General features: G+C 46.2%; 1 protein-coding gene across 2 annotated transcripts in view; it reads left to right on the forward strand.

Moving 5' to 3' along the window:
* PRDM1 (PR/SET domain 1) overlaps positions 1-27,117 on the forward strand; it is a 101,618-nt gene that overhangs the window by 25,444 nt on the left and 49,057 nt on the right. The window contains exon 1 of one of the 2 annotated variants that reach the window (XM_068160465.1): positions 19,610-20,042. The exons of the other annotated variant lie outside the window; for it this stretch is intronic. The gene's annotated coding sequence lies outside the window, so the exon portion shown is untranslated. Of the gene's footprint in view, positions 1-19,609; positions 20,043-27,117 lie in introns of those variants that run through there. 2 annotated transcript variants of the gene reach the window in all.

Consider the following 27,117-nt stretch of genomic DNA (forward strand, 5'->3'; position numbering starts at 1 on the left):
TAAAGACCACCTGAATGCTCTGCCGGGATGGGAGAGCCTGAATACCTTCCTGTGTTCACTCAAGGGGAAAAAAAAAGAACCAACAAGGCAGTAGTGCAGAATGTTAGCAGTTCAATAAATGAAGATGTTGTCTTGTCTGCACTGCTCTGCTGTCAGGCTGCTGCTGTAACAAACCGTGGTGGGGCTCCATCTGTGCAGAGGTACTGCTGCAAACCTGGGAATTTTCAGGCTGCTTAACATCTGCACTGAATGGTTCAAGCTGTGTTAATTATATCTCTTATAAGCACTCTGCTGGTGAATGCTGCTTGGGGAGATCTCCAGAGGTCTGCCAAGGAATCTTTTTTTCCTCACATCATTTTAGTGTTAAAATATTTCTGTAGGTGGATATTTAGATCAAACAGATCACAAGGGTTTCTAAGCACTGAAAAGGAGACCTCTGTGTTTGCTCGTAGTGGGTTGGACTTCTCTTCTTTAGCCTTGCCTCTGATTACACCCCACGAGGGTGAGAGAAGCTGTTTCATTTTTGCTTGTTCCTCCTTCAGAGCAGTTAGCAGATTCCTTTGGGTATTGTTGTGGGGGAGGCCTTTATGTTTAAGCTGAAGACATGAAGGCTTAGTGATGGTCCCCAGTTGTGGTGAAGGGGCAGATACTGATCAAAATGCCGTTCTCAGAGGAGTTCTGTGCTGAGAAACACCCTGCTCCACAGCAGGTGCTCTGAGCCTCTGGTGTCCCAGCATGCAGCAAAAGTGAAAGGTCAGGGAGATGGTACATCACCTTCCTTCCTCCCCTCCCTCCTCTTCCTTACACGGTGGTTCAGCCTACCAAGTGAGCTACAGCTGCTGTAAGACCTTTCCAGCCCTAAGCCACTGCTCACTTCAGAAAAACTGGGTACCAGAAGCCAGCTGGCAGAGGGGAGGACTGGGAGCTCTGGAGAAGCAGGGTGCCCAAGGAGCTGTGCTAGCAGTTCAGGATGGCCATATAAAGCTCATGCCCCAAATGCTGTCTGGGCACTCTCTACATAGGGCTGCTGGCAGAAAGGACAGCAGGATGCTGGGTTCACCCCACCTGGGAGACACTCCTTGGCAAGCAAACTCCCACCTGCTCCACTCCAGACACACCACAAACAAATGCAGCACCAAGTCCCCAGCCCTCAAAATGTCTAAGGTGGGCAATGGGACCAATTCCTTCCTCATAACCACCCCAGGGCACAAAGTACTTCAGAAGGTGGTGGCTGCTCCTCAGGAAAGACTGCCAGGAAGGGATGGGATGGTGTGCTGCCACCCGCCCTGCTTGTGCCAGCAGACCCGAGGGACACTTCTGTCTGAAGAAGGATCTAGAAAATCCTAGATGGACTCACATGGGACTCTCTCCCTCCCTTCCTCCCCCAAGCTTTTTCCATGTTAAAAAACAAATCAGAGAACTGGCTCCTAGAAGTCACTTGGATGAATGTAAACTCTCGAAAGTGTCACGTAGCCCTTGGAACAGTTCCAAACAAACCCTGGCTCACTTGGAGAAGTTGCTCCTTGAAAGAAATGCACAAACATTGGGCTTGATCCAGAGCCATGAAATCAACAGGCAGACTCTCATCACGGGGGGCTTTGGATCTGGCCCCTTGGTGGCTATGACCAAAATGATGGCCTGGTACAATAAATCTCTTTGAGATCCCTGTTCTGCAGATGCCTGCAAAGTTTTGGTGAGAGGAGAAAGAACAACCTTCAGCTGCCTCCCAGTGAAATCTCCTTCTCTTCTTCCAGACTCTTTGAAACTGTAATTTATGGACTGTTTTATTATTCCACTTTGGATGCAGTACCTTTTCTCCTCTCTTTTAACAAAGAGGAGAGATAAATGTAACCGTTTAGAATGAAAGGTGAATGGGCTGTGCCAAGGGCTTCTAATGCTTCTCCTTTTCCTCTGCTTTTTTTTGTTTGTTTCCCTTAACTGCTCAGTTTGGTGGATTACCCGAATCCCTGGGTCATCCCAGGTAGTTTAAATACCCATAACCGGGAAGAAGAGACAGAGAAGTGCAGGGGCTGAAAGAAAAAGTCAACGTTTGTCCTAATTTATGTGTCACATATTGAGTGCTTTGGAGGAACAGAAGCTTGAAACTGCTTCTTCGTTAGCATCGCTTGCTTTGCAGCCAGGTTCTTCATCATTTGGCTTTGGGCTGTGATTTTGACCTGAGAACAGTGGGCACAGAGTGCATTTGCTTTGTCAGAAAACCTCTGGCTTCGCTAGAAGAAGGTTGCTAAATGCAATGAAGAGCAAAGCATTGGTCTAGAGGCTGGAGAAAGGATTTTGTTTTGAGCACTTTTTACCTGCAGAAAAGCCCAAGGAAAAAGGATTAAATCAATGCAAAGAGTGAGCTCTTTAGATTGTCACTTGTGATGTAATCAAACCTCAGCTTCCAGGTCAGGTTCTGAGGTCCTGAAGTTGGCTTAAAACAATCACAGGTTTTGAAAGCAATGTTTTTGAGTCCCTTAATTAGCCTTCTGGGTTTGGTGCTAGGTTTGGTTATATTTCTGTTTCAGGTTGGTTGGTTTGGTTGGTTGGTCACCAAGAAGACTAGATGCTTAACTTCTTTCTCCCATGAGGGCTGAGATTCCCACACAATGACATTATTTTTCTAATACCAGGCTTTTCAAGAAGCCTCCCTTGTAGACCTCCCAGTGGGATTCTGAAGAGCTCTCAGCACTGGTTTGGCATAAAGTGCAAGCTGCTGGTAGATAAGGAGGGTCTCCAAACTCACCCTAATAAATGCATTCTGTTCCTCACCTCGTCTGATAGATACCATCTTAACATCCTTAAATGTTGTGCTCATAAACCCTGAAGGAGCACCTGCTGCCCTTAACTGTGCAGAGCAGATTTTGCTGTGTCGACAGAGTCAGAGGTTCTGCATCTCCCAGGCCAGCCTGGCAGCTCCGGGTGTGTCCTCTTCTCTCCTTTGTAGTGAGAAAGGAGAAAGCAGGAGGCAAGAGGGTGCAAAGTGGGCTCTGTCTGTCTCTCTAATTAGCAGCAATTAGTTGTCTTTTCCCAGAAGCCAGGCCGAGGGTGGAGGGGTGCCAATAATAATAGGTTTTCCTATTGACAAGTCTGGAAATTGAATGGAGATTGACATTTTCGAGGTCACCCGGTAGGATGGGTAATTGTGCAGCTGAGAAATTGCTGCACTGGCAGGGAAGCAGCACAGGATGCTCTGCTGGGTGTCACTGACTGACCTGCTAGGATCTAGAAGTGTGGCTGTGTGGTGGTGTGGGTGAATCATGGAACTGTCAGGGTTGGAAGGGACCTCAAGGATCAGCCAGTTCTAACCCCCCTGCCATGGGCAGGGACACCTCACACTACAGCAGGTTGCTCAGAGCCACATTCAACCTGGCCTTAAAAGCCTCCAGAGATGAGGCTTCCACCAGCTCCCTGGGCAACCTGTGCCAGTGTCTCAGAGAACTGAGTCCCACTCTTCTGTTAGGCTCACATTGAAGGCCAGCAATGCTCTGGGAACAGGACCAGATGTACAAATCAGCTTTGTATGTAAGCTTACACACTTATATCTTGGTCCAAACTTTGGGGCTCCTGTGTTAGCAGGATCTCACAAGTGGGCTCTGGTTGCTCTTTCTGGAGAAGGTAAGAAGGCAGAGGAGAAAAGGTGATCCATGTTTCTGCCCTTCATTTTTAAAAGGGGTGACCATTTCAAGTAGCAGGGAGCTACAGCTGGGGTTGGGGCAGCACCTGGAATAGAAATCTGGCAGTATGAGGGAGAGACACAGAGGTGATCTGAATGGCTGGGCTGTGCCTTCTCTTGTCCATCAGTTTTGTGGCTGGAGCACTGTGCAAAGGGAACATACTCAGTCCTGATCTTGCTCAGGTCTTTTTTTTCTGAGTGCATGAGCCTGAGTGAACAAGGATAAGCTGAGGCAGTGAGATGGGGACTGATGTGTGGGTGGTAAAAGGCTTCTTAGTCCCCTTTGACCAAGAGAATTCATACTTGGCCCCACTTGTGTGAGTTACTGCCCTGGTTTGGAGAAATGGTTGAACCAGCTCCCATTGGTTTGGTTTGGGTTTGGGTTTGGTTTTCTTTGGAAGGGGGATGTTTACACTTCTGAGGTCTTTTTAATGCTGAATGTCTGGAGTCTACATGCTGTCATACACAGAATTTGATGTGGTTTCTTTAATATTCTGCAGTCCTGCAAATAAAGGATGATTTGCTTTCCAGCTTTTGAGCAGTGGAGTGTGTCGGGAGGTGTAGATGTGCTCACTTACAGGAGAGGTGGAAGGAGGGGAGACCTGAGAAGGATACGTGGAGGGTCAAAGTGAATCTCAGAGGAGATAAGTGGTGAAAATGGGTAAACAAAAAAACTCCACTTCTGTGGGAAAACGTGGAGGAGCAAAACCACAAAAGGGAGAGGAAGCAGCCAAATCTAAACAATGGATTGCAGCAGCGAGCTGCAGCGAGTGTGGCTCTGGAGAACAGAGCGCTCACTGCAGACATGCAGCACTGCTGAGGATGGAGGATGTGAGCGCTGCTTTCGTGCTTCCCCATCCCCAGTGCCTCCCCAGAGAGCTCAGCCTCTCCTGCCCACCTTGTTTGCTCAGTAGTGGACTTCATAGGGGTGCTTCAGTTCTCATTAAACTGATTTACTGGGCTCGCTGGCTCTGCTCAGCTTCAGTTTATTCCTACTTTGTTTAAAATTCGGGAAGTGCTGGGGGGAGGGGACAGGACACTAATGGCTGTTCTCGTGCAAGTGGAGTGGTAGCTGATTTATTGCAAAGGTTATAAAGGAAAAGTATTAAGTGTGTTCCATTCTGCTTGGCAAAGCCATCCTGCACAATGTCCAACAAACCCCTGAGAGCGCTGCTTTGTACGAGAGGAGGAGGAGGGGTGTGCGTGTGTGTGCAGGGCACACGGGGGGAGCTCCACCAAAGATGTGCTCCTCTTCTTCTTTTGAGCATTAATTAAGACTGTAAATCACAGGCAACATGAAACAACTGTACTGGATGGAGCGTGGACAGTTCTGGAGTTCTGCTGTGCTTGCGCGATCGGTTCGAATACCTCCGCCGAAAACGCTAATGGGAGAACGAACTTCAAAGAGAAGTTTTGGCATGGAGAAGAGGTCTGCAGGACCATTACATGGATAAAGTTGTAAAAGAGACTCCTCTGTGCAAGCTAGGAAGGGAGCTGGAATGAAAGTTTGAAAGGTTTATAGGAACTCGAGCTTCTTTTCCCTTTCGTGCAGTCAGCCCCACGTTAGCTTGGTCTCGTCTTGCGCTCGTGTGTTTGTGCTTTGGATGAAAGGGGGGAGAGGAGGGTGACAGCAGCACAAAATTGCACTGGGGCAATGGAAAGCTCAGCTAGTAGTCTTTAATTCCCCTTTTCTAATAAATAGTTGAGGGATTTTGTCATATCAGAAGTGATGGTGGGTCACACTCTCGTGTCTATAGAATTTAAAGCCTAGATTTGTTATTCAGCAGAGCATCAGCTAGAGAAAATCACACTGATTCCTGCCCAGGCCTCAAGTCCTAACTGAGTGTCCTGAAGCTTGTTTTCAGGAAGCTGTCTAATCTTGATTTAAAGGCATTAAGTGATGCAGAAATCCTCCCCTCTCATGTCAGGTTCTCCACTTCGTTACTATTTACTTAAAATAAGCTTAGTCCTTAAAATGCCACTTCATTTCTCCATAACTTCATCCAGTTTCAGTTGCTTGCTCATGTGTCTCTACTGGGCTGTAGTGAAGCTGCTCTGATGTAGTTCATAGAATCACAGAATGGCTTAGGTCAGAAGGGACCTTAGATATCATCTACTCCAACCTCCCTGCTGTGGGCAGGGACATCTCTCAACTCATCCAACCTGGCCTTGACCACCCCCAGGGAGGATGTATCCACAACCTCCATGGGCAGCCTGTTCCAGCTTCTCATCAATCAATACACCCAGGTCTCTTTCCTTCAGGGCTGCTCTCAACCCACTCTGCACCCAGACTGGGTTTGTGTCGAAGAAAAGGCTTATCCAGCAGGCTGAGATAACAGTGGACACCTCTGTGGCTTCCCTGCTGTCCTCTCTCTACCAAAAACAATTGGAAAGACAGCATGGATGAGCACTGTATTAACAATTGTTTCTTGAAAAGGAGGTTTCAGTGTCCCTACAGAAGTTAACAAAAGACACATTCTCAGCTTGCCTAACTCTGTGCATCACCACTAATTCCCATGGACCTAACCCAGTGTCTCTTACACCCAGCCAGAGTTTGCTGGCTGCACTCAGCTGCTCAGGATATCATGATACAAAAGCATACTTTCCTTACTCAGTTGTCTTCTGGCAGTGCTGTGGCCAGTTCAGACTGGCTGTGGCTAAATATGTGGTCACAGGAAAAACATGCATAAAAACTTCTGACCTCAGATGATTGGCAGATGCAAAGAATCTGTCCCAGGCTCTTTAAAACCAGCATGCTGTAGCCCTGGTGAATACACAGGTTCCTCTCAACTCTTGGATCAGCCTGGAAGAATACTTCTCCACAGCCCAGGGGCTTGTGTCAGTTCACAGGTCCTTTGTGTGTACGGGAAGCAGGCAAACATTGCTGAATGAAAAGTGATAAAGGCAAGCAAGAGCCAAGGAAAGTGCTGAGTCTTCCATTTCTTGTGGACTTTGGATCAAGATCCAGTAAGTTCCCAGGAAATACACTCCCTGCAAATGAATTGCATGGAATTACTAGCCAAGTGGAAAATGCTGTCTGCTGCTCTGTAAACGAATGGGCTGTCTGCCCGTGCCAGCTCAGTCTGTGATAGCAGAACAGCTGAGCAAATGCTCTGCAGCAGCAGTCCTTAGCAAAGGGGTTGCTGTTCCACAGTGATCCTTTTGCTGGCTGCACACACAGGTAAGCATGCTTTAAGCCTCGTCTCACAGCAGGCATACTGACTTGGAGGAGACAGAGCATCCGGGCTGAATGGTGTGGTCCCCCTTGCTCTCTCCAGGGTGACTCTGGGCAGGGAGCTGCTGTGGGGCATTTTTGACCCAGCTGCATGTGCCTGAATTTGAGTCTGTTCTCTGAGCTCCCTTTACTGGTCATGGAGAAAACCAGCCAATGTTGACAACACATTTATCCATCTCTTTCAGACATCAGCAAAGGGGAAGCTTACATTTAATCAGATGAAACCAACCCTTAGCACCAGACTTTAAAATGTGTCAAGGCGTCCAGTGGTGCAGACAGATACCCACTGAACATATCAAAAGCTGGTGGAGATCAGTCTAGGCTCTTCCCTGTTTCCCAAGGAGACTAAATACCTTTAACAATCAGCCTCTGAGCCTCTGGGTTAATGGTGCTTAACCCACTGGGCAGAGCAGCCCTAGGAGCTGGCAGTCTGTACTGGTAACTGGTGGGGATGGTTGCCAGTGGTTTTGGTCGGGATGGTTGCTAACAGTTTTGCCCTGACTCAACCAACATTCTTTTGGACAATTTCTGGGCACATTTTGGGTGTTAAACACAGACCAGAGGTCATTGCTGGTAGGTGACTTGGATGCAGCCCTGTCACAGAGGCTAAAAGATGTGGGCTGGCTTTGCAGTGGCCCTCCTGGGTGATTAATCTGCTGTGCTGCAGAATGGTGGCTGTGGCCTGTGTGTCCCTTGCTTATTAAATGATGGCCAGAGCATTTCCTGCCTGGGAGTTGTTTCTGAGAGTAAGGTAAAGCTTGTGGAAGAGCACCCAGACAAGGGAGTTCCTTGCTCCATTTTGCAGAGCCAGATTCTTGTGTCTTGATCACCGGGGGAGGACTGGGGTGGGGGGAGGTCAATGTGTCTGTAGGTGGAAAGGAGGGGGAAGGCAGCAAGTGCTGTAAACTCGAATTGATGCCAGAAACTTGTTCTTCAAATGGCCCCCTGTGGACTTCACCTGCCAATCCGTGATCGTTTGCATAGCTCAGGATACTGGCTTCAGGGAGCCCCAGAACAAAGGCTTTCCTTAGAGAAACCCAGCCCTTGCTCAGATAAAACTCCCACTCATGCCTCGGGGAGTTTTGCATGACGAAGGATTACAGGATGGTGTCTCAGCCTCGCAGTGTGTACTGCTTGGAGCCGATTTTGAGTTTTGTGGATGAGTAAGGCTGTGCCTGTTTAGGGGGAGCCCTGGTTTCGGTCTGCTCCTGCTCAGTTTGATGAATCTTACTTTACCATCCTCCATGTGGGCTCGAGGTGTGGCTTTCGAGGAACCTGCAGGCAACGATGTCTTGGATGAATGTGATGGAGGAGAGGCTGTGGAGATCTTCACAGGCAAGTGATGGCATTGGAGTTTCATTTGTTGCCTGTGCTCCCAGCTACATGGGCTCCAAGGTGACAGAGGTGAAGAGTCACCCAGCCCTGGCAGGACCACTGTGAAGCTCAAGCTAACCCTAATTCCATTCACTCTTTGGGGATCCTGAGATGCTTTCTTTCCCTGGTGTGGCAGGTATGATGCATCCTGTCTTTAGTGCCTCTGATTCTGTGATTACTCACTGTTATTTCTGTGAGCAAAGCAGGCAGGTGTTACAATGCCATCCTCCTCAGCGTGTCCTGCAGTTTCTGCTTCCCTGGATGAAGCAGTAAAGCAGTCACTTCAGGGCCAGAGAACTGGGCCTCATTTCATCAGCTGGAAGGTGACTAGTTAAAATCTAACTAGCAGTCTCACACCCAGTGCCTGACAGGAACAGACTTTGAAGACTATTAAGAATACAGAAATTCCCTGCTCTGTCATATGATGGAAATGAGTGTACCTCAGCAGCCATCCGCTCTAATCTGTTAGCCAGCCCTTAGCAGCTTACCAAGCCTGTATTTAACCTATTTCCCTAATGGCAATTAAGAAATGTTTTCATTTCCCAGCGAGAGGATTGCCAATGAAATCCCCTTCTCCACACACCCCCCCAACCCCCACCCCCCAATCCCCATCCTGTGGCTTCCCTCTCTCCCTCCTCTTCCCCACACCCCAGAGCTCCTTCTTCCTTAGCCCAAGGCATCTGAAGCATTCCCCCTGTGTTTGGGTAGCATGCAGTGAGGAAGAAATGATTAAGCAGCTGAATGTTTGAAATCCAGCTAAATGCACCGATTATTATCTGCTTAGGGCTTTCTTATCTCGAACTGTGTGGTGCTTAATGGCAGCCCCATTGTTTTCAGCTCAAAGGTATTAATGAAGGAATCAGGGCAGCAGGCTGATGTCATAGGTGGCTGAAAGGTGACTTGCTGCACTGATTTCCCTTACTCCACCCCTTCCCAAGTCCTTTCCAACTAGTTCAGGAGAAGGGTTGGTATTTTTAGGGGTGGGGGGGAGGAGAAAGGAGAAAAAAAAAGGCAGCAGCAAGCAGCCAGGTTGCATTTGTGTGTCTGGTAAAAGGATTGCAGAGGCTCCTAAATATCCTGCTTAAAAGATGTACTCTCTGAGCTTCTGCTCTACTTTCTCACTTCATAAAGGCTCTGAGCTGCTGGCCTGGCTCTCAGTGTGAAAGCTGCCGGCTGGCCCTTGTTCACACCTGCCCTAGGCACCGGCCAGCAGACTGCACTTTATCCTGACCTATATCCAAGGTGAGGTTTCCACTTGGTGTCTGTGATGGAGAGAACGAGCTGTGAGTAAGTAGCTGCCACCAAGGGTTACTGCTTAAAGCGGAGGCAGCCCCTAAGGTGATGTAGAGCTGAAGGAAGTGCTTGAGGAGGCAAGTCTCAGGTGTACTTTGTGTCACTTCTCAGCTGAATGACTTTGTTTTGCCCCCTTTTTTCAAGTGTACATAGTTGTTGTGTGCAGTAGGGTGACTTGTCTCCGGGGTGGGATATTGTGAGTGCAGTCAGTTTTCTGTTACCCAGCACAAGTAAGTAAGGAGAGAGGTGAAGATTCAGAGTGGGCTGTATTGCTGTCCTCCTCGATGGTGTTTTAATCATGCATTGTTTATTCCTGGAATCCTTTTGGTGACAGATTCAATCTGACATCCCCTCCCCTTGATTTTTAACCATCAACTTTAAAGCCACACTGCTGTCTTTGACTTAAAGCTTGAGAATCAACAGCATTGCTCTGGGATGGAGAACTTGGCATCACACTGCCTACAGAAAGGGTAAACACCAATAAAATCTCATCAGGCTGTTTGGGAGGTGGTTTTGTTAAGGACCTAGGAAGAGATGTTAGCAGAAACTGCCTTGTGGAGCTTTTGTGGTTGTATGGAACAGTGAAAGGAAAAGAGCTTTTAGACAGTGGTGTCCTAAGGTAGCAGGTAGAGAGTTGTGTGCATCCATACCCAAGCAGGTCTCTTGAATAAACAATGTTGGGGTGGGGTTCCCCCTCCCCTTTATAATGAGGCAGTCTTTTTGTGCAATGTGTAATTCAATCTTTGTGGCTGGAGTTAAAATTAACGTTTCTGCTGGCATGGGATTAGCGAATTAGGATTTCTGTCTCACCTAAACAAGAGAGGGAAGAGTTTACTCCTTTCCTTCTTCTTTATTAATTTATTGGGTTTGTTTATTTGTCTCTCTTTCCATTTAGTTTTGGCCTGGTGAGCACGTTGTAACTTTCATTGTTCACTGGAGTATTTCGTGCCTGATAAAGGAGCTAAGTAATCCACTAGCAAAGGATAGACCTCAGGAGAGAAAGCAGAGGAAGAAGAGTAGCACTGAGTGCCCATCCAAGGCAGATAAAGCAGCTGCTGCCTCACATTTGCTTAACAGCAAATAATCACGCATGGAAATGTTCTCCTCAAATGTGTTTTTCCCAGGGAAAAGGAGAGGAGGGGGAAGAAAGGAAGAATTTTATATATATATATATATATATTTACTTAATCCATTGACAGCAAGTAAGTGAAAGAAGTAAGTCAAAGTCAGACTTGCTGTCATGGATTAAGTAAACCTGGGTGTGTTTGGGGTTTTGCTGTTGTTGCTGTTTTGGGGGTTTGTTGTTTTGTTTGTTTTGTCACTGGAAATGAAATCTGGAGCTGGAATTCTGCAGGGAGAAACTGACGACTCTTAAAAGCTGGTAGCTGAGGTGCACCAACAGGGTTGAGTGAACCGAGTGGCACTTCCACTCCCAGCTTTTTCCCACCCCAACTCCTGGCTGTTTCTGTAGCTTCAGCAGTAAAAACCTATTGAAATGTGAGCTTGGCAAACTGAAGCAATCAGGCTGAAATGATTAAGGAAGATGACTGTCCTTTTCTTCAGATGACCAAAAGTCCTCTTGCTTGGGAGTTCCTTATCTTTCAGCTGCTATTTCACAACTCTTTCTGTCTTTCTAAGTTTGTATTTCCTGTTAAAACCTGAGAGGGCTTTACCTTGTCTCTAAGCTAGTGTGTGCAGATGCCTTCACCAGCAGTTGTAAGCAGTGGGAGTTTGTCTTTTCCCTGAAGTCATGTTGAGATCTCTTTCTTCTTTTTCTTTTTTCCTTTTCTTTTTAAGGGAAAAAGTGTTTGTTTATTTCTTCAGCAATTCAGCAGATTATGTGTCAAGCCCAGGGTGAAATTTTGTTTGCTGAACTTATCTTAAACCTCAGGAGGGGAGGAAGGTTCCGTTTAAAGGTCAAAATGTTTCAGGATTTCAATTTGGTATATTTTTAACCTTTAAAGATTTCCCTTGCCCCACCCAGACCTCAGACCTTAGAAGCTTCTCAGATGTCTTACAAGATGTTCATCTTGTATTCAAATTTTGGAGGCAGCTCTACATGGAAACCCCCACCCCCCACCCCAGTTAAAATATTCATATCTGCAACCTGACACCAGGAGATCAATCAAAACTTGCTCCAATTATTACCATCCACTCTGCACAAATGTCACTCCGGGTATAAATTTGATGTTTGAGGTTAGGGGAGAGTGCTGGAGCTGACAAAATTCAGATGTTAATGATAATTAATTTATGTAGTGGCAAAGATAGGTGCACTGCCAGGTGCTCTACAGGCAGATAAGATCTGGTTTCTGCTTGGGTGACTTTACAATCTGAGGCCCTGGTTTTGCAAATAGTTATGCACATGAGTTGTGCCACCGAGAGCGGCGACACTACTCATGCATGAGAAGTTACTCACCTGGAGTAAGCCTATCTGTGTACAGTTTCAACTACATTAGCTTTTCAATTGATTTCACTGTGAGTCAGTAATTGTTCAGTGTGATAATTGAAGTTGCTTTAATAAGCTCTGCAAGCCAGAAGTTAAAATGCAGGAGCCACCTCTCCTGAAGGCAGCTGGAAGCTCAGATTGTCCTGTAAAGTTTCCTAGGATGCAAACAATCCATGTTAGGTCTGGCCCTTTTTTTTCCCCCATGTCACACTGGCTTAAATTATGTCTATTTGCTTACAAATCACATAGGGAGGAGAGAAAAAAACCACCACCACCAAACCACCCCATAACTGGAAGGGAAAAGTGTTATTCCCCTTCCACATGCGTCCTGATGCTGGTGGTGGGGCCACATTAAGAGTGTTTCCAGTGAAATTACTTTCCAAGTCTGGGAAAATTTAATCAGCAGAGACCTTGGTAGCTGTAAATTTGTGGCAGCAGTTCCTAATTCATCTTGTAATTCCATGACAGGCTCTGAATTGCCTGTATTTGGCCAGGGATCACCTCAGTGGACAGTTAATGAAAGAGTAGAGGGAACTTGAAGGTCAGTCACACTGAATTCTTCTTTTCTTCCTGGATGTGTCTTTTTTTATTGCAACCTGTCTTTCTTTGTATAATGGATGAAACAAAGCTCCTTTTTGGGGTGGGGTGGGGTGGAGGGGGCTGTGTGTTCCCTGCAAAGGCAAATCTGTCCCTCTTTATTTGTGTTCTTTCCTTGAAGCATGTATAAAATAGCCCCAAAAGTCCCCAAACCAGATGTTTCTGTGGCAATTACTAGACAGAATTACACTGTAGCCAATTTGTATTTCTTGTCTGAGTGTGGTCCTGAGAATAAGCTGCAGTAGACGCTGCAACCAGGTACGGTTTTGAGCCTGGAATTTGTGCATTGACATGTAAATCTAATCTCAGTACAATGAAGCGGCTTTAATTATTGGCTCAGGCTCAGAATAAATGACTTTAAAGGTCAGAAAACCACACCCCAAATAAAATAAATGCATTTGGGTCTGCAGGATTCAGACTCCCCAGCAGATAAACTGGAGCAGCTTTTGTTTATGGAAACATGAATGGGTGCTGACTCAGCAAAACACAGGATGTTCTTGGGACGGGGGGCATCACAGAGATCTTGAAAATGAAATGGGAAAACAAAGCATGGAATAAAAATGCTAATGAGCTTATTTTCTTCTTTCCTCTTATTTGATGATGTCAGAGCCTGTAAACATTCTTTTCTCTTTTTCAGGATCTTTTAGTTTGTTTCTTTGGGGGACATCAGCCTCACCTCTTGTTTTCTCATTCACTCTCCCTCAGAGCACCTCGTGTCTTAATCCTCCAACTCATTGCTCCACCTTTTTTCTATCCTTTCCCTATTGCCTTTTTTCTTGTCTCCTTGAGTTCCTTTCCAAACTCAATCCCTTCCTACCCCTTTCCTTCCCCTCTTCAGCTTGTGCCAGAAGAAAACAGTTGTAGGGCACACCATCATTTGACGCTTCAAGATCAAGTGGTTTGGGTGACCATGCTGATTTCAGAGGAGAGGGAAGTGTTGGTAGATGTAGTGGGGTTTTCAGCACCTGAGCTTTTAGCATCCTTTTAGCCACAACAAGATGACTGCTCCTCCCTCTCAGGTTGAATTCAAAGTCCTTTGGAGCTTTTGGGAAAGCTTCTTTCACTGTTAAGTTAAACCTGCAAAGCGAGGAGAAACAGGAGATTGAAAGCCAAATGCATGAAGAAGTTCACTTTCTGCCTGGTGTACAAGGCGAAAAAAGAGTATTTAGAGGTGAGTACCTGTAATTTAAAGTAGCCATGAGAGTTACCTGTGGGCTTTATGGGTATGATCTGGTCAAGCTTACCCTTGCTGCAGTAGCTAAACTTAGGATTTCATGGCACTTTTTAATAAGCTTCTGAAGCACATGCCCATTTGCCTAGCTTCCCAGCAGTGCTCATTGCTAGCTGCAGGACCTTCTGCTCATCATGCACAATCTGGGTGGTGGGACATCACCTGTGAGTAGTGTGACTGTGACCTCTTGTCACCAGCACCAGAGGATTTCCTGCTCCAGTGCTTTGGCCCACAAATGTGGTGTGGAAGCAAGATGATGCCTCCGAGCTTGGTCGTGCTGTTGTCTGTGCAGGCAGGAGGGGGGTTTGCTCATATTGAACCTTTTCAGGATGATACCAACAAAAGCTCAGCCAAGACCTGTGGAACAAAAATGCTTCTGTTCTTGTCCAAACCAACGTGCGGAGCAAGGTGGCCTCTCAGTGTCGGCAGTGCTGCATTTCTGCATGTGCTGAGTTTCCAGTATTTGTACCAGAAGCCACTCTGAGAATCATAGAATCAATGAGGTTGGAAAAGACCTCAGAGGTCAGCAAGTCCAACCTATCCCCCAACACCTCATGGCTAGCTAAACCATGGCACCAAGTGCCACATCCAATCCTTTTTTGAACACTTCCAGGGATGGAGGCTCCACCACCTCCCTGGGTAGCACATTCCAATGGCCAATTACTCTTTCTGGGAAGAACTTTCTCCTCACCTCCAGCCTAAGCTTCCCCTTGCACAGCTTGAGACTGTGTCCTCTTGCTCTGCTGCTGGTTGCCTGGGAGAAGAGACCAACCTCCTCCTGGCTACAACCTCCCTTCAGGTAGTTGTAGAGAGCACTAAGGTCTCCCCTGAGCCTCCTCTTGATTGGAAGTGATCAGGATTATTTGGCACCTTGAGTTTTTGCTCATTTCTGTTTCAATCAGGGTAAGTGGTCACATTTGAAATGCTGGAGTTGGCAGTAACAAAATTGCTTGGAGGAGGAGGAGGAGACAAAAACCTTCCATCTGGGTGTTAAAGGCAATTGTTTATTTCACCTGAGTGGGTGCCAGGCTTCAGAAAGCATCCCATAAACCAGAAATGTTTTAAGATCTATTTAAAATCTTCAAAACACTGCCTATATATATAAATATATATATAATAGAAAATATGTTTATTAGTAGTGTGAAAATAATCATCATCAACATCCTCATCATCACCATCTAAGAAAACCCAAGAAAATTCTCGTTCCTCGTGAGATGAGGGAAAATATTAGTGCCTTGCTTGAGGACAGGGTTCCCTTTCACCAGAGATTCCTCTGAGGAACACTAATCAAGTCCATTCAGAAAGGCCTTAATTAATTTAATTAAAATCTGTCAGATCAAACTGATTAGCCTGACATGCAGCCTGGCAGGAGGAAGGAGGCCGATACAGGCGTTGGAACCGCGTTGAGGTGGGGTTGCTGTCTGCAGGCCCCTGCTGATCAAAGCTGTCTTTCATTGTCCTCAGAACAAACGTTCTGCCTCCCCCGGGCAAGTGATCCAGTTTCTTTTTGTTGGAAAATAGTTTATACCTCCACAGCTTCAGCAGCTCAGGAGGGGCCAGCAGGTAGCTGCCCCTGTGCCTGATTGAAGGGGAGCGCTGGGTGACCTTTCCTACCCTTCTGACAACAGGAGGACAGATTAAACATTTTTCATCCCTTCACCATCCTCTCTCTCGGCCGTTGGACATGACCACTGCTGCACAGGCAAGAGAGAGAGAGACAAAGGCCACATGGAGAGGGGTGGTTGTGCATGTTGATGGTGAGAGTGGCCATGGCTGCAGCAGAGCCTCCCAAGGAAGGGTGTGTCCGTGTGGGACATCTTAGGAAGAAATTCTTCACTGCAAGGGTGGCAAGACTCTGCAAAGGACTGTCCAGAGGGGTTGTGGATACCCCCTCCCTGGAGATCACAGAATCAACCAGGTTGGAAGAGACCTCCAAGATCACCAAGTCCAACTGATCACCCAACCCTAACTAATCAACTAGACCATGGCACCAAGTGCTTCATCCAGTCTTGTCTTAAACACCTCCAGTGACATTGACCCCACCCCCTCCCTGGGCAGCCCGTTCCAATGGGTGATCTCTCTTTCTGTGAAGAACTCCCTTCTAAGATGAAGATGTTCAAGGCCAGGTTGGATGGGGCCTTGAGTAGCCTGGTTTAGTTTAGAGGTCTCCCTGCTTGTGGCAGAGAGATTGGATTGGATGATCTCGAAGGTCTCTTCCAGCCTAAGCCATTCTATGATCTTCCTTTCTAGGACCAAACTGAGTTGGGGGCTTAGAAACTTCATCTTCTGCTCTCTGGCTGTGCTCATCCAACGCATGAGGAACTACCTCAGCCACGTAAGCTTGGGAAGCCTACAGCTGCTAGTGATGATGTGCGGTTTCTATGGCAAACATCAGAGCAGGCAGTGTGATCTGTGTCTCTGGCCCTTTGCTCTTCCCTTACCCCACACATGTACTTAGGGAGCATCTCTCATCTTCAAAGCTTTTTTTTCTAAACACTTTCATCCATCTTTACAGTGTGGTGGATCCATCAAAAGGGGAATACCCAGTAAATGCTCAGGTTAAGACATATGCAGGCATGTGTTTTAGCTTTATGTTCCCTAAGTCAAGCTTCAGTGGAACTCTTCACAGTGCATGAAGTTTGGCATGTGGGTAAGTTGGGAACTGCAAGGATTAAACAGCATTCCTGCCTTCTGGAAATCAAAAGGTAGATGAAAAGAGTGACCACAGCCTGCAGCAGTTCCTGAAGGAAGAGCAGCAGCTGGCATGAAAGGCTTGCCAGCAGAAGACCTGCCAGTGACACGTTTGGCCTTTATTTGTGAGAAGGAGACCCTTCCGGCAAAATGCTTCCTCTGAGGGTGGAAGTCACCTGGGGCATCCAGTTCCACATGTGTGGGCACACACATGGTGGAGGCATCTCTCTGCAGTTTAGCAGTTTGGCCTTGACCAAACTCTTCTTTTTTTTCCCCAGTAAAATTACAGAGCTGCATTGTTCAAAGAAGCAGAGCATAGGTTTTGTCTGCAGGTACTTTTCATGACTCAGAGCTTCTCAATATTTTCTGTCCATGTCAAGTGAATCGATACTGATCCCCTTGAAACGGGCAAGGTGGCTTTAGTTTGAACAGCGAGCCTGCAGTGAAAGGAGTGTGTTTGGTCAGCTTAGGAGCTTGCCACTGGAGAAGAATGCTTTATTGAATGATTCAGGGTCCTGAGGATAGGGCAGAGAAATACAGAAGAAAATAAGCCACTAGGCAATCTTTTTCTGAAATAAAGAAATATTTTGCCTTCTCTGCTACCTTAGCCTGAGCTTGGATGTGTAGCTACATCTCCTTCTACCTGCCAAGGGCCTCTTTGATCCTAGTCTTGTGTCACCTCCATGCTGGCCCCAGGATCCACCCATGATGAGACCTTTATGGACTGTTCAGGGGGGTTGTGGATAACCCCTCCCTGGAGATGTTTAAGGCCAGGTTGGATGGGGCCGTGAGTAGCCTGGTTTAGTTGAGAGCATTAGGGGGAATGGAGCAAAGCTAGAACTAGGCAGACTCAGATTGGATGTTAGGAAGAAGTTCTTCTCATGAGGGTGGTGAGACACTGGCACAGGTTGCCCAGGGAGATGGTGGAAGCCTCACCCCTGGAGGTTTTTAAAGCCAGGCTGGATGTGACTGTGAGTAATCTGGTGTAGTGTGAGGTGTTTCTGCCCATGGCAGGGGGGTTGGAACTGGCTGATCCTTGAGGTCCCTTCCAACCCTGACAATTCTGTGATCTCTGTTGATGAGGACCAAACTCTAGGAATTTCTTCCTAGTGGAGTTCCAGTATCTTTATTTTTTCCCTTCTTCCATTTACCAAGAGGGCCCTTCCCCGGTATCTTTCCAGCTTCTCCATTGTTTTTGTCTTAAGATAATACAAACCAGAATTCTATTCAGCTGTACTTCTTAAATTGGATTCTGCTCTGTATCTTATTTTATATTTAATCATCAGGTACCTAGCTTGAAAAACACCAAGATTCCAGTTACAGAACTGGAGAGTGGTTACTGGAGAGTGGCTGGTTCAACAGATTGCTGTACTGTGTGTTTGTAGGTACAAATGGGCAAGAAAAGGGAAAATCATAGTAACATAGTATCAGTCAGGGTTGGAAGGGACCACAAGGATCATTTAGTTCCAAATGTGAAGAGATATTTCTTAGTAAGGTTTTATCAAGTGTGTCTCTTCCCATAACCCCCCTGGACTAACTCAAATCAGTGTGCCAATGTTTGTTTTTCATCATCTTTTCCTTTTAGCTAGCTTAATACTTGTGAGGAAATAACACTGGACTGTATTGATCTAATTTTTTTTCCCCTTCTCTTCTCTTCCTGGCTCCTAGGTCACAGTTTAGGCCCTAGTTCAGCAAAGTACTTAAGAAGAGGCTTATCTTTAAGCACATGTCCAAGTCTCAGCGGAGCAAATGAGAATTAAGCAAATACTTAAGTACTTTACTGAATAGGGATAGAATTAAGCACAGAGTTGAATGTTTTGCTGAATCAGGGCCTTAAAATTAAAAATTAATCTTATTTGTGCTGCAAAGATTGAAAAGCTAGGCACTAGATTTGGATCTTGAATTAATATGAACCAGGAAGAGGGTAGCACCAACTGTCACAAGGAGAAGGGTGCATAGGTGTAAAATGGAGTAAAGCTGAGGTCGTGGAAATCGTGGGTAGGACATAGCAGAGATGTGCCATCACTTCCTACATCTGTTTTAGACTAAATTACTGGAGATTGACAATCCCTTGTGCTTCACTCCCGGGGGTGGTGAGCCCTGGCATGCACAAAAAGCCCTCTAACATTCGTAGCTGCTGTGCTAAGTCTGAAGTTGCAAGGGAAGAAGCTTAATCATTCTAAGCCTCAATACAGACTCTATTGGTCTCCTAAAGTGAAGGTAACTCCACTTCCCTTTCTTTCACTTTGTGTCGTCGTCCCCCCTCCCCCCTTTCTCTATCTGATTGCAGACTCTTTGAGGTGATGGTGAGATTCCTTTCTACACATTTACATAATGCCCAGCACGGTCTTCTGGCTTGTGGCTCCTAGGTGGTTTTGTAACAGAAGTGCATAATAATAAATCTTCTGCTTTGGGCTTGACAGAGTAATTTGTGTGACATGACAGAGCATCACTGCAGCTAAAGTTTCTCTCAAGATTTAGGTTCAAACAAAGGGATGGCAGCACTAGGAGGTTTTCTGACCAGCATGAGTAACTTGGGAGACCCTAGGACGAGAAGAAATGCAGAAATGTGGTAACTTTCCACTCTCTTCTTGCTCTTTCCAGCCTCTGGAGCTGCACAGCTTCATGGATGAATGTGGGAGAATGTTTGCCTAGAACTGGTTTGAGGGAAGTTTCTAAATCCGCAAACATCGAGCAGGAGTTTTTTAGTGCTTGGTAATTCCTTTGGGGTGGGGGTAGGGGTGGTGTTGGTATCAGTAATAAACATTTGAGTTGTGTAAGTGAAGTCTTTGACAATCTGGAAAGGTGGAGCTTGTGCTGGCTGAGTGTTCTGTGCTGGGGCAGTGAGTGTTCCCCTTTAGGGATGCTCAAGAAGACAGACTGCACGCCCCGAGTGCTGCTCTTAGACTAAACTTCACGTGAGGATACCTTAACAAGTATGCATAGTGAGTGTAATATGACCTGTAGGGGTGCAAGCTAATGGTTAACCGGCTCTGTTGAACCTGCACTCCTTAAACAAACGCTATCAGTGTGGGATGGGTTGTCTTATTTCTGCAGACAGGCATAGTGCAGGTTGGAGAGTCATGCTTTCTTCGTAGGAGCAGAAGGCAGCAGGAGGGCTTTCATTGCCTGCTCAAACAGGGAAGGGGAGGAAGGCATCGCATTACTGGAGCTGCTATTTTCACATAAAGACAGGAGGGATGAGGGTAGTGGGGTCTCTGAGTATGTCCTGAAGTTGGTAGGGTGGCTGACCTCAACTCAGCTGTTCCTTTGATTTTTTAACGGACTGTTGTCTGAACAGGTGCTCCATGCAGCACAAAGCTGCTCAGGATAGTTGGCGTAGCTTTGCTTCCACGCTTTGAGAAAGGGGAGAGAACTAGGCAAGATCATGCTTTGCACAGGAGGTTCCCATGTGGAGATACTCTGTACGGTGAATGAAGGGGCAAGATAGTGCTGAAACTTTGAGCTTTCTATACAAGGCAAAAACCTAATAGAGCAGGTGAGTCAAAACTCTCTGGATCTTGCTTCTGTGCTGGGGGCTTTGCAAACTTTGTGGGTATCACTTCTCATGAGGCACATGGGGTGACAGTCTTGCTTTCTGAACTTGTACCAAGGCAACAATGTGCACTTTTAGATGCAGGGAGACCTCTCAGCCAAGCAGAGTTCTTGCAGTGACAGCACTGCATGGGCAGCTTGAAGAATTGTCTCGACTTCTAAATGGGTTGAGTTTATATCTTTAATCTGGGCAGCTCTTGAATGTTGGTTCTGAATGAGTTGTAATTCTCTCTCTCTCTCTCTCTCTCTCTCTCTCTCTCTTTATTAATGGCAAACACAAATCTTCTCAATGCATTTGAGATAAGGAAAGCAGAGTTTTGTGGAGCCTAAGCAAATAATTCCTTCCTACGGATAGAAAGGCAGAACTCAGCATGGAAGGGTTCCAAAGCACACCTAGAGCAGAAGCAATGGCTACTGCTTATTCACAGTTACAGGCAGAGTAAGTTGGTATTTCAGCTTGCTGACCATGGCTAGTGGGAGTTATACCAAGGACTTTAGAAACTGGCTCTTTGTGATGACTCTTTTTTTCAGACTAACTTTTCCTCCCTTGCTGGATTAAGTGACCTGCTTCTACAAACAAATGAGATTGCTAGCTTCAAAGAAAGTAGTGGATTTATAACTGTAGAGCACCTACTGCACACAATAGAAGCCTCTGCTCAGGACAGGAGTTAGAATTTGATGCATTTAAGGTATTTTTATTGACCAGATAAAACGCTGCTGAGCACTCAACTCCCTCCTCATTTTGGTTATCCTTGCCCTGGTGTAAGTCCCTTTATTTCAATGAAGTCCCATGTGACTTAGACCCTGAAACCTGGGAGAAGAAACAAAATGATGAATTAAACTGCAACTCTCTTTATTTTCATGTTGTTTATTAACAGTATGCTTGCCTTGGCTTCGGTTGCTCTCAAGCTCTGTCAATTAAGTTAGCAGTAAATGTCACTTTCTAGTTAACATGTCATGAAGGCCTCTGGAGTACAGAATGATTAGCTTAAGAATCTTTCATTCACAGAGTAAAATCCACAGCTATAATTCTTTTCTTCTTCAGCCTTTAAAAATGACGATCAGAGAACAAAACCTTCATGTGTAGCCTGAAGTGAATTTGTTAAAGTACTTTATTCTTGACAGACTTATTCGTGCATGAGTAGGGTTGGATGTGATAACTGAATTGGTTTGTAGTGGAGAATGAAGGAAAACTGAAGGCGTTTTAAAGAGATCGATGAACTCTTGACAGGCCTGAAGCACAGAGGGGTTTGGTTTGTGAATTCTTTGGTCAGGTTTTTTCCTTAGGCAGAAAAGTCACACTTGGACCATTTCTGTGAATGTTACTCTGTTAAATGCTGAAAGTTTAAGATCAGAAATGAACATTTTGGAAGTGTATCTGAAATGAGGAGTCTGGGCTGAGAAGCTGGGTTTGGATCCGTGTCTGTCAGACAAAAATGCATTATTTTGCTGGGAAATTCCTCTTTTAAGCACAGCCAAGTTATAAATCTTTATCTCCTTAATACCTTTTTGGATCAAAGTAATAAATGACTTTATGAATACAAGCTTCAGGAGGGTTTGGTTTTGTTTTACCAACATTCATTTTATGGAGGCTTCATGAGGTCCAGTGCACCTTCCAAATATTGACAGTGCTGGGGCTGGATGGAAAGTTCAGACCAAATCTTGAACCTCCTCCTCCTCCTGTTGGTTCTACCGACTGTCTGGAGTCCAAAGGTTACGGACTGCTTGTAAACTATCTCCAGAATAAAAGCCTGGGTGCCAGGACATCAGTGCTGGTATTGTGTTCTCTATTCTTTTCCTAATTTGCAGTTTCTCTTCACACTGCCCCCGTGGATTCCCAATGGCCTGAACTGCTCCAGTCTTTAATTCAGTGAGGCCATGCTAATCTGTGTCAACAGAAGCCTGTCCCGAGACCCCCAGACTTCTCAGAGATGTTAATTTGCTTTACAAAACTTCGGGGGGGTGGGGGCTGGGGGTAGTAGTGTAAGGAAGAGTAGGTCTAAATTGTCCACTCCGGAGGCACAGACATTAAACCTCTGGATTCAGCAAGCTCTTTAAGTCAGTTCACTGCTTTTAATGGTACTGATTTAAGAAGAGGACTGTTTCCTTCAGCATTAAGCACCATGTACAAACATGAGGCAGCTGATGTGATTTGTTGGCAGCAAAGGGTCTCTGCAACGTTTCTTCTCTGTTGGGTCTCACAACATAAAGATTTCAATCTGCATTCAAAACACTCTGAAGAAGATTGACCCAGTGACTGCTGAAGGCAACAGAAGTCTTTCTGTGAATCCAGATTTAGGAGTTTACTTTGCTTAGCTCTGCAAGATGCAGGCCATCAAACGAGATCATTATGTCCTTAAACATGTGGCAGTAACACACTGCTCAACCTACAGGTTTCCCCGAGTGGATGTGGACCCTCCTGGCAGGTAACCTGGAGAAGAATCTTCAAGCCTGAGTTAGATACTGAGGCTCTCCAGGTGGCTCACTGGGAGGAAGTACTGCTCAGGAGACTCCCAGGAGCCAGCAGGCTCAGCCACAAGCATCCTGAGCTGAGTTCAGTGATACCATTTGTGCATTTTTGCAAAGTGGAGGGTGGGAGATAGTCCACCCCCAGCCTCCCCCCAATAGACAGTGCTTTGAATATCCTTTGAGGATCCAGGCTTGACCTCTCAGGCAGAAGAGCAAAATGGTAGAGTTCCTCAACATTATTTAAAAACGAATTGCTTCTAACCAAACATCTCTGCCTAAAGCCCTTTTCTAAGGAAATACTTTTGCTAGAGAGACAGGGAGCAATCACTTCCAGCTTCCCACAGGCAAACACTCTCTGTGTTTTACTTCCAACTGTGACGAATTTACCTCTGTTTAGTTCACTGGGGAAATGCAATTTCTTCTCGTTGTGTAAACACAGCAAACAGTACTTCTGTGCTGTGCTTGTGTCTCAGACGTGAAATCCCTGCTAGAGGGATCTAATTATTACACAAATCAAACCCCAGGCCTTTCCCCCCTTGCATCAGTGTGTGGTTCATAGTTAGTCACAGAGTATGGAAAGCCAATGGTTCATCAAAGTGACCAAAGGTCAGCATCTTATGTGAGTCTTTAACTCTGAATTGATCCTCGGTGATCAACTTGTCGCTGCAGCTGCTAGAAATTTTCTTGGGTGTCTTTTTTTTTACATTTTATTTTGTAAAGTAGCTATTCTCAAACCCTCTTTTGGTATCAGAGCTGTTTTAAATCTTACAGCGGCATTGTTCTCCTGGCTGTGCTCCGAAGTACCCTTTGTAGCCAGCAGCGATCTGGATGAAAAACCCCAATATCAGTTTATAAGGCTTTGAATGCTCTTAACCCTTGGGGAGATAATCCCAAATGGAGTGTGTTAAATATTCCCAAGAGACAAGCTTGCTGACTTTTGGTCTGCAGGTCTGTTTTGTGCAGCATGCAGTTTCCAGCCCCTCGGTATCTCTTGTGCTGCGCAACCTGCCTCGCATGTACGCCTATCTAATCTTGGGGGCAAGTGAGAAGCTGCAACTCGTGGGGTGCCTTATCAAAAGACACAAAACCGATGTGGAAAGAACGGTGATGAAGCCATATTTTGGCCCATGCAGTCTCGATTCTGTTTAAAAAGAAAGAAAAACAGAGTAATGTGCAGAGCTGTGGAAATGCTGTGGTGCTGCAGAAGTGAGCCCTGCCAGGGGGAGCTGCACGACCCCCCCTCCTTTCCCCCTGGCCCAGAGCTGTTTGTCCAGTGATGCAAGAGTTTGCTAATTAAACAGTTCACAGTGGTGTTTGGGGCAGAACCTGTGGACATTTAACCAATTGAACAATTTATTGCTGTAATTGGAGGGGTTAGCTGGTGTTTATTAACTAGCCTTCCTGTCATGTTCGAGTGGCTTGGACTAACCCTTGGTCCCTGACCTGTTTTCAAGCGTCCCCACCGGTGGTGCTGGCGCTGCGCTTGGCGCTCTTCAGGCTGCTGCTTCAAGGCCAGAACTTTGCTTATCCCCCTTTTGCAAAATCAGCAACATTATTGTCTTATGAGGGAAGGCAGAGAGATCTTGGGGCTGTTTACACAGGAAGTTCCACCTCAACGCGAGGAAAACCCTTCTTACTGTAAAGGTGGCAGAGCACTGGAGCAGGCTGCCCAGAGAGGTTGTGGGGTCTTTTTTTCTCTGGAGACTTTCAAGACCCACCTGGATGCATTTCTGGGTGATCCTGCTTTGGCAAGGGGGTTGGATTCGATGATCCTCAGAGGTCCCTCCCAAACCCTATCATGCTGTGATTCTGTGCTGGGCTTTCTTCCTTGCAGGAGTGTTTTATTTGTGATTCTGTGCTGTTGCTTTTTTTTCCCCTTGCAGGAACAAGTGTTTTATTACAAGTGAAGCACCATCCCTCTAGAGCCAAAAGATTTTATCTGAGACAAAAGAATACGTTGGCATAATTAGGAAATTTCACCCAAATGCTCCTGGCTTGGAAATGGGTGCTGGGCTTTGTCATCTCAGCATAGCACTGGTTTATTTTCCTTTTACAACCATGGGCACCTCTGCTGTCTCCATCGTCATTACAGCGGGTTCAGGCCGAGGATAAATGGGTGCAGAGTGGTGGGGCTTCCAGTCAAACCACTGAGGTACACGGGGTTTGGGACACAAATCTATTCAGGCGAACAATGAGTGCTGATGGTGATAACAGGCTGCTGCTCTCCTCACCCAGGAGAGCTTCTATAACTAGAACTAATTGGCTGTCCTTAAAGTGCAATTAGCAGGGATATTAATCTAGGCCTGACAGGTGTGAAAATGTGTTTCTTTGAGTCCATTCAAAAGACACTCTGTCTGCTCAACCCTAGGAGGAGCCTGAAGCTATTCTGTCTGTAAACTTGCAAGGCTTTAGTTTGTTGGAGCTGAACAGCCCACTTTTATTAATTGCATTTGAGGCAGATGACATTAAACCAACAGGAATGGGTGGGAGGGAGGTTCACTTAATACTAACATAATACTTGGTATCACTTCCATCATCAGGGGAGGAAATGCTTGCTTCTGCCTTCATCTGGGTATGGGATGAAGAGGGAAGACTTTAAAAAATAGATATCTTTTTTTTTCCATTTAAAAAGCTAAGTCTGAATTATTTTGCCTTAAGGATCATTCATGTTTCCTTCCTCCCTCCTCCCCCCCAGTTCCTTTCTAGTGCAGGTGGATGATCTTCATTTCCAACATTTGCTGCTTTTCTCATGTAGTTGTTCTTCACCCCACTAGGCACAGCATGTAGCAGGGACTTTAAAAAGTGGTGCCCCCAAGGGTCCCTGGGCAATTAAATATTAATACCTCTGTTACAGGGACAGGCAGAGGAAGCTGGGTCTGTTCAGCCTAGTTCCAGAGAGACTTGAGAGCAGCCTTCCAGTATGTGAAGGGGGCTACAAGAAGGTTGCAGAGGGACTTGTGGTGATAGGACTGGGGGGACTGGTTTTGAACTAGAGCAGATAGATAAGACATTCAGAATAAGTTCTTTACAATGAGGGTGGTGAGACACCAGAATGGGTTGCCCAGAAAGATTGTGGATGCCTTAAACAAGAGTTTAAGACCAGGCTGGATGAGGCTTTGAGCAACCTGGTCTAGTAGGAGGTGTCCCTGCCCATGGCTGGGGGCTTGGAATGGGATGATCTTTAAGGTCCTTTCCAACTGAAGCCATTCTGTGATAATATAACAGTCTGTGATAGAGTTTCAGGACTTGGTTAAGGAGCTCAGGCTTGGATATGTCACACCAGGCTGGTGTAAATGGGCATGGCTCAGTGTCCCAAGATCCTTCACTGTGGTGACAGAAGAGCCCCTTTCACACTAAACAACTTCTGGCCCAAACTTGCTCAGATCAATTTTGTTCTTCAGCTGATAAAAAGCTCAAGAAATAGCTCCTTACTCTTTACCCCGTGTCATATTTATGGGGCACAACCATATCCTTTCCCAACCTTGGCAAAGCCAGAAAGCAAGAAAAATCATGCCTGTGTTGCATAATGGAACAAGGTTCAGTGGCCTTCAGGAGTATGAGTGGCGACTGAGATAGCCTTAGAAACTGTAAGTATGTCCCAGGACTTACATTTGTTTGCCTTTTGAGCAGCAAAGCTCATTAACTTAGCTGCTGATGTATCTGTGTCCCTCTCCTGATGCAGCAGTGCCCCTCATGACACTGTGCTCTCCTACAGCCAGCAGGCTTGCAGCTGGCTCTGCGGGCTTGGCAGCAAAGCACAGACACGGGGGGTTTCCTGAGAGAGACTCAGCATTTTCTAACCTATTGCCATCTAAATTGATCTTGATTCAACACAGATGACCAACATAGGAAGCAACACCCTCCTTCTGCAACCAGAGCAAGGTTTGTCATTTCTTTGGAGCCCGCTGCCCCCTGAGTTCTCCAGGTGATTTATAGGTTTCGTATCCAATTCTCGATTTAGGAGGGCAAGGCATTCTCCCTGATTACCCTAGATAATGCAAAACATACAAGAGGAAGGGGGGCTCTTGTGATTGAGATGAAGAGCTGTGATTCAGGATGCGTGGGTTCAGCTCCTGTCCCTGCTGTCTGCTTTCAGTGAACCCTTGGGGGAGTCATTTGATCTTCCTCTTACGCAAAATCTCCGACTCCTTCATCTTTCCTATTGAGCAGAGGGGTTCTTGTCACCAGCTGCACATTTGTGTGCCTTCCCCACCACTGCTGCCCACTGGACAAGCTGGACAGCCTGCCTTCTCACATTTGGGGTGGAGGGTTCAGGTGTAAGAGTTTTGGACTCTGCTCTTAGAGTGGAGGAGGTTATCCCATGCCCAGATCTGCCACCAGCACTTCTGTTTGCCTTTCCATTTCTCCTCCAGTTTTCTCCTTCCCAACACTTCCTTTTCTCCCCCATCCCTCCTGAAGCACCCAGAAATGGAGAGGAAGAGAAGGGCTAGCCTTCCCCCTCCCCTCTGTAAAGTCAAAACATATTATTGTAAGTCTCCTCTTAACCAGATGTGGGAACAAAATTACTCAAAGTGATGTCAGCTGAGTAC

The sequence above is a fragment of the Melanerpes formicivorus genome, unplaced genomic scaffold (genome assembly GCF_026170545.1).
Source record: "Melanerpes formicivorus ecotype bairdi unplaced genomic scaffold, bMelFor1.0.p_v2 SCAF_50, whole genome shotgun sequence".
NCBI classification, from domain to species: Eukaryota; Metazoa; Chordata; class Aves; order Piciformes; family Picidae; genus Melanerpes; species Melanerpes formicivorus.